The following is an 8,818-nucleotide window of genomic DNA, read 5'->3' as shown; positions in this document are numbered from 1 at the left end:
GTATAATCTCTTTAAAGATGGAATTGAATACATTTTCAAGGCACACAGAATGAAGACAAGCTTGGATTTAATCAATGAAAATCAAATGAAAAGACTCATAGATTCAAGTAAAAAGTATGTTCTCATGTTTATTAAAGAACAACCTAAATATAGGTATGATGCTTTCCAAGGGTGTGATTCCTAGTTTAAGAACAAATTGGTTGAAATAGTAGATTCTTACTAAGATTTTTTTAAAGAACCAAAAAGTCTACCTCCAAATGGAGAAATACAACATGATATTTAATTACAATATGATGCCCCTCTTCTAAATATTGGAATGTATCGTATATCGGTAATAGAAAATGAACAAATTTAGAAACAAATTTAGGAATTGGTTGATAAAGGCTTCATTCGACCTTATTCTTCTCCATGTGGATCACCGATCATATTAGTCCCTAAGAAAGATGGAACTTGGAGAATGTGTGTTGATTTTAGAGCCTTAAATAAAATCACCATTAAGAACAAATATCCTCTTTTGAGAATAGATGATTTGCTTGATCAATTAAGAATTTTGTTTACTTTAAAAAACTATATTTAAGAAGTGGTTATCATCAAATTTGCATTGTAGAGGATGATATATGGAAAATTACATTTAAGACTAGACAAGGGCTTTATGAATGGTTGGTTATGCTGTTTGGTTTATGAAACGCTCCAACACCTTTTATGAGAGTGATGAATGATGTGTTTCTTCCTTTTATTGATAAGTTTGTCATAGTCTATCTAGATGATATTCTTATTTTCAGTTCAAGTTTGGAAGGACATGGTAAAGCATCTTAAACAGGTTTTTGATGTGTTCCAAAGAGAGAAACTGTATCTCAAACTTTCTAAGCGTGAATTTTGGAAAAATTCCTTAGTTGATATTGGTTACATAGTTTGAGGAGGTCATCTAAAAATAGGTCTAGCTAAAATTTATGTAATCATTAAGTGGCCAAGCCCTCAAAAAGTGACGGAAGTTAGAATTTTCTTGAGTGAAGTTCAGTATTGGAGGAAGTTTATTTCTCATTTCTCTTTTATTGCATAACCACTTCATGTTTTAACAAGCTCTAAAGTCTCCTTTCATTGGGGAGGAAAACAAAAAAAATCATTTGATACTCTAAAGCAGAAAATTGTGACAACTCCAATCTTAGCATTACCAGACCTTCAATAGCCATTCGAAAACACAAAATTGACTATTTGCTCAATTTCACCAAATATTAACTAAGATTGCTTTTATGTGAATGCACGAGAGAAAATTGATTTTTAAGTGCCTTTAAACTTAAAATTGAAGTCTGAACATAAACATAAACAACAAAGAAAATAAGAAGCAAACTCAAGATATTTAATGACGAAGTTCATCCCTCCTGGATTACATCTCCGGATCTGCTTCCAAGTGGACGTATCCTATATTAAGAATGCTCAAAAAGTCTCTTTACATAAAACTTAGCCATTATGGATTGTGCACAGAGGCACCAATGGCTACTGTCAGAATGATGGCCTCAGTCTCTGCTCTCCAATGCAACTTTCATATTTTGAAAAGGCCCAATATTGGCCAAGTTATGCCTCCAAAGGAATATTACAGGCACAAACAACAATAGTTCAACTGACTCCTTTCTCAACTTTGTGGTTGATGGTGCATTCACATAACCTTTTAATAACCCATGGGAGGTCCTGAGGTCAAACTTGTGGGCCTCCCAGGATTTGGTGGTGCAATACATAACAATTAGTTTTAATGTGGTGCAACTATATGTTATATCATTGCCAAAAATGTTTTAATATAGTTTTATGGTGCAACTGAATACTATACATGGAATATAGTTTTATGGCACAACTGAATACTATACATAGCCCCACATTGGGGTGAACCACAGTAAAATTGTTGTCTTCATGTGTATATTTTTTTATTATTTGTTGTAGCATAGCAATTTATTACATTTGCACTTTATTTCAGTACAATGATGATTTATGGCTTTGTATGATATGTTTAAGTGATTAAATGAATGCAGCGAAGTGATTTATGAATGTTAGGAATAAGAAAACATAAAAAAAACCACATCACATCATCCTTCAAGGCTGCAAAAACCTAGTTATGCATCCTCCCACAATCACTTCGAGTGGCTTGCAGGTCATTGTTGAAAGTGTCTGTGATTGAGGGTTTTGTTGGTGCTCAATATAGATCGAACCTGAGTCAGCCAAAATATAAACAAAAAATGGTTCCATTAGCAGGATCGACATATGTTTGAGGGATATGTGAATGTGGCATCCATCGAAGAAGGAAATTAAAGATTGGTTAGAATTGAAAGAGCAAGAATTTAAAAATCAAGAGAACAAAATCCCTCGTTTGACATCTAAAACTTGGTTACATAAATATATTTTTACAGATCAATAGGAGATTTTCTTCACATTATTTCCTATCGAATTTTACGAGTGGATATCAAGGTTGACTGAAAGAAAGATTTGTTTTAAAGGTGGAGAACCTATGGTGTGGAGTCTTGAACTAATACAATGACTCCAGAGCATTGACAATAGAATTTCAAGGGCTGTCGATTTCTGGATTGATAACATCTTGGGAGGATTTATTACTGAGTTCATAAAAGACTCAATTGGGTCCTACAACAAATCAGAATGAAAACACTTCAAAGGACCGCGAGGTAAGTTTTTAAAGTCTTTGAAACTTTTAGATTAAGATGCTTCTATGTGAAAAGGGAGTTTTATGGATGCAATCCAATTTTTAGTTTACTTATGTTTGGAAGAAGACATAATAAATCTGAGCCAAACATATTAGTAACGCGAAGTGGAAAGAGATATAGAGTAGACACTAGAAAGAGAGCTCGTCGAAAAGACCCAAAAACCTTTTTAGAGACTTAGTTTTGTCCTTTGTTGAGTGAGTCTGAAAGTGAAAGAGAAGATAGTCACCCTGATAACCCTCAAGTAACTCTGCATTATTCACCCTTTCATCTTGAGAGCTTGTTGAAGCCAGAATCCAGTGATAGTCAGGGTGTTTTTGGCTCCCCCCCTCCCCCTCATCCTTCTCCTCCTACCCCCAATCCCCCTCCCTCTGTAAGAAGAAATATGGCTGATGATATAAGCTGCTTGTTTTCAAAGGAATTGGATCAGAAGATCTAGAACAATTTTGGTTTTTATGTGAAGCTCTATGGACCGTGAAGTAGATCAACAATGAAAATTTAAAGAAGCACAAATCATTACGATGCTTCAAGATAGAGCATTGACATGGTATATGAAGTATTCAAATAATCATATCAGAACATTTGGAGATATTAAAGCAACACTGATCAAAGAATTTAAGAAGCAAAAGTATGAGTCATAGTGCATCATTGAGTAAATATCAATTAAATAGAAACGTATTGAGTTTGTTTGGGAATTTGATTAGATATTTAAGGAATTGTTGGATCAAGTGAGATTGGAAATAGCTCTGCAACAACATCAAGAATGGTTTATAGCTTCACTGTTACCACATATAAAACTACCATTGATGCAAAAAAGGATAGCAAGTCAAGCCGAAGCTCTACAGATTGTGATGAAATTGGAAGCTTTGTCTATAGGAGATACTAATGAAGGTATGAAACATATTCAAAGTCATTTGGCGAACCTAAACCTGCAGATACAAGATATCAAGTAAAGAAATGAAGTCATAGAAGACATATGGTGTATGAAGTGTAGATCAAAGGGCCATTCTAAAGAACAATGTCCTATCTTCAGGGATTACATGGCTAGTGGGGCACCGAATCCCTTAAATGCAGGATCCAACCTGTGGTGTGAAATATGTAAGACCAAAGGCCAACATCACTCAAAGTATTGTTACATGTTATAGAAATATGTGTAAACTCCAAGGAAACTATATTTTAAAATTTTGTAAATCAGTATAACATGATGAGAATAATTGTCGAGCTTATGAACTAATGATGGAGTGCAATGTTGACACTTATAGAATGCAATCAAAAGAACATGGACATGAAGGCAGTGGACAATGTGGCAGTCGAGGAGGCTAGTAGGGAAGAGGTCGAGGTGCTGGAGATGGTAATGGACATGGAAAGATCATTTGTTATAAATGCGGCCATGAAGGTCATTTTTGAGAGATTGTCGGAACCCTACAACAACATGTAAGTTTTGCAAATCCTTTGACCATGTAATTAAAAAATTCCCTGTACTTATGTAAAAAATGCAAGAAAAAAGGAATCAATAGCTGACACATAATATTGAAATGATGACTGCTGAAAGGAGGACCAACGAACCTCGAATTAGTATTGTCATTAGAAGTGGAGCTGTGACAGGAAGTGATAAATAAGATGAGAAAAAAGACTCTAAAAGTACACGGGTTAGAAGAATTGTTGAGAAAATTCCTGTTTTTGATATTCAAAAGGAAAAAGAAGTATTTATGGAAGCAAAGTGAAGCTTTATGGATGATGGAGCTTCGACTGCCAGTGCACAACCAAAGTAGAAAAATAGTTATGATGTGTCATCGGCTTCGACATGGAACTGAGCTTCGATATAGGATCGAGCAACAAAACAAGACCATGATTCATCAAATCAAGAAGGTATTTTAAAGTCTCTTCTGTAGACTTGTATGAAATTATTAAGAGGTCAAAAGGTAGTAGAAGGGATTCAAGAGTTGATAGATTCTTGTGCATCCAAAGAAGCACTGGGAAGTGAGATGCACATAGCCAATAAGTTGCATCGACAGAAGAGAACTAGAAGAGAAATGAGGCTTAGTGTGTAGATAGGAGTATATGAGATGGATCAAGTTATCCTGGATCTATGATCTAATGCTAATGTATTAATGAAGAATACATGGGAGTTAATGGGTAACAGTTGTCACCTATTCAGTTAAGGATGGAAAATCGACAAAATATCTTCCCCTTAGGAAGACTATGAGGTGTAACAATGGAAATTGAAGGAGTTCACATTACTACTGATTTTGAAGTAAAAGAGATTGTTGATGATAGTAACCCCTATCCTGCATTTCTTGGAATTGATTGGGCAATTGAAAATATGGCTATAATTAATCTGAAGAAGAGATAAATGATATTTAAAGGGAATAATATGAGAGTAATTTTTCCCTTGGATCCATCATAAGGAGTAATATATACAAAATCAGTTAGAGAAGAATACTACGCAGCTGATATAGATAATATCTATCAAATGAAAACAAATGAACATGGTTGGGTCAACCCTACTATAGAAGGCAAGTTGACTTGTGAGTGTGATAGTTATTGTACCTTAGACTTATAAGAAGAGTTAGAAAACTGGAAGAATAGGCTACATGAAGTATCCACAAGGCATTGTGCAAGAATCACCAAATAAATTCGCTATATGATATATGAGGTATGTAATTTTCCTTCATATGATGGCTTGGGTGATGTAAATACTTTTCTTGATGATTATGACAAGAAGGTTCCAGAGAATCAAAGGTTGTTAGCCTTGGATATAGCCCTGAAAGCTACTCCTGCTAGATGGTGGGGTGCACACAAGAAGAATATATAAGGTTGGCAAGAATCTCGAAGATTGACGTGGATAAGGTTTGGACAAATAGACACAAAAATTGAGATAAAATATGACGGTGAAACTAATCCTAGGAAGCATATGCAACTACGCACTACAACATGGAAGGAGATTCCATAACAAGAATGGGTACATGGATTCATTCATACATTAGAGGCAATCCCTAAGAAATGGTACTTATAAACAGAGCTTTGACATGGTACAATAAACTTAAATATGGTTGAAGGCTTCTTATTAACATTCAACTTTGAGGATGATTTTCCATACATAGATTCGACCTTTTAGACAGTTAAGAAGAATATATTTGAGAATGTAACCCCATTGACATGGAAACAAACTGATTGGGCTGCGCAGATAGAAAATGAACTAGAATTCTATAACCTTACTACAAAAGAGGAAGAAGATCCTTGCAACATCGAAATAACAGAATCAAAAGGATACCACGAAGTAACTAGATCGAGCCAGAAATTCCAGATATAACTAAGCCATGGAAGACTAAGAAGGTGAACATAGGATCAAAGAAGGAACATATGTTTGCAAAAATAGGAGGCTATTGGGATGAAGAGACAGTCTATAAAGTTACAGAGTTACTTCATGAATACCAGGAGTTGTTTCCCACTAATTTTTCAGAGATGGAGGGTATAATAGGAGATCTAAGAGCCATGAAGATTCCACTTAAGCCTAATGCGAAGCTAGTCAAGAAAATACCTTATAGGCTAAATCCGAAGTATAAGGAGAAAGTAAATATAGAGCTTGATCAGATGATAAAAACAGGAGTTATTGAACTAGTAGAAGAATAAAAATGGGTGAGTCCTATGGGTGTGCAAGAAAAGAAGACCTAAAGAGAGATTAGGATTTGTGTGGAACTGAGGAAGTTAAATGATGCATGTCTAAATGATCCCTTCCCTACCCCTTTTACAGATGAAGTGCTAAACAATGTAGAAGGTCAATAAGCTTACTAATTTATAGATGGATTTTTAGGTTATCATCAGATTAGGATTGCACCTAAAGATCACCATAATACCACATTTTCTACAGAATGGGGCTCATATCAATACACAAAAATGCCTTTTGGATTAAAGAATGCCCCTGCTATATTTTCTAGTGTGGTGGTTGAAACTTTTAAGGAATATATCCACAATTTTTTAGAGGTATATTTTGATGATTGGACAATATTTGGATTGTTGAACAAACATATTATAAGTTTAAGAATCATGCTCGACACATGTATACAATATCAAATCTTTCTGAACCTAAAGAAGTGCATATTTTGTGTACCCTTCGACATATTGTTGGGACATATTGGTTCTAAGCAAGGACTAATGGTGGACCTTACTAAGATTGCTATCATTGTGAATTTTTCTCCACCTAAGACAATAACACAACTTCACACTACATTGGGACATATTGGGTATTATAGGAAATTCATCAAGGGGTATGTGCAGATCACTGTGCCTATCGAGAACTTGTTGTAGGAGAATGTGAATCTTTAGTGAAATGAACAATGTCAGAACATCCTCGACATATTGAAAGAAAAAATGGTAGCTGCGCCTATATTAGTGTTCCCTAATTGGAATAAGGAATTCCATGTCCATGTGGATGCCTCTTGTATAGCTTTGGAGTAATATTGGCACAACTTGGTGCAAGAGAAATTGATCATCCTACAACTTTTGGAAGTAGAAAGTTATCTAAAGTAGAAAAGAATTACACCATTATAGAAAGGGAAGGACTAGGCATGGTATATGCTTTGCAGAAGTTTAGACACTATTTGCTGGGATAACAATTTAAAATGTTTACAAATCATTCTGCACCAAAGTATTTGGTTAATAAGCATGTCTTAGGAGGAAATATTTGATAATGGTTACTATTATTCCAAGAATATGACTTTGAAATCATTGTTAAACCAAGAAGACTGAATATAGGGCCTGATCATCTATCAAGATTGGAAACAACGGAAGAACCAAACATCATAGAGGATAACCTACCTCATGTGTAGTTATTTGCAATCAGAGTTGTAGATGACCACTTTGTAGATATCATTCAATTTTTTACCATAGGGATGGCTCTTTCAGAGTATACTACGCATAGAAATAAATAATTAGATGTTAAGGCAACTGAATTTTCATTAATAGAAGAACACTTATATAAGATGGCACCATATGAGATACTACGCAAATATGTCCCTCAACATGAAAGGCAGATGATTCTAGCATAAGCTTATGGTGGCGCAGCTGGTTGACACTATACAAGAAAAACTATTGTGCATAAGATTTTGAGAGTAGGATTGTGGTGGCCTACACTAAACAAAGATACAAAGGAATATTTTAGAGCATGTGATATGTGTCAAAGAACAATGAAATATTCAAGAAGAGATGAGATGCCACTGGTACCACAAGTTACATTGCAAGCCTTTGATAAGTGGGCTATTGATTTTTTTGGACTTATCAATCCATATGGAAAGAGGACTGGTGCAAGGTAAATAATTACAACAATTGATTACTTGAAAAGATGGGCTGAAGCACAACCAAGAAGGGACTGCAACACAAAGACTACTACAAAGTTTATTTTTGAGTATATATTATCTAGATTTGGATGTCAAAATATTTTGATGAGTGACCAAGGTTCCCACTTCCTGAATAAAACTATTGAAGCATTGAATGAGGAATTCCAATTTTATCATCAAAAGAGTACCCTTATCACCCTCAGGCCAATGGAACAGGAGAAACATTCAATAAGAGTTTGGAGAATGCACTAACTAAGGTATGGAATGTGAGCAGAGATGACTGGGACCTTAGAATCCCAACAATTTTATGGGCTTATAGGACCACATGTAAAAAGTTGACAGGTCAAACAACCTTCAAGTTATTTTATGGGAAAGAAGCTGTGATGCCCATGGAATACATTGCGCCTAGCTTGAGGATTGAAACTTTTACAGATATGACAGACCCTGATATAATGGAGGAAAGAATGTCGTAGTTGATTGCTTTGGAAGAAAACACATTTATAGCAGGATTCCATTAGCAGGTACAAAAAGAAAGAGAAAAGGCTTGGCATGCCAAACATATTAAGCAAAAGAAGTTCGAGGTAGGAGATATTGTTCTCCTCTATGACAGTAAGTTTGTGATATTTCCAGGAAAATTCAAGATGTATTGGTTGGGCCCATATATTGTCAAGCATATTACTAATGGAGGCACAGTTCAATTAGCAAAGTTAAACGAAGAATTGATTCAGGGAAGAGTAAATGGAAACAGATTGAAGCTATATAGGGACAATCCCGTCACTA

This window comes from Pinus tabuliformis, chromosome 2_2 (assembly GCF_031772625.1).
Source record: "Pinus tabuliformis cultivar Carrire ecotype Pingquan chromosome 2_2, CPIR1, whole genome shotgun sequence".
NCBI lineage: Eukaryota > Viridiplantae > Streptophyta > Pinopsida > Pinales > Pinaceae > Pinus > Pinus tabuliformis.
Note: the sequence above shows the minus strand (reverse complement) of the source record.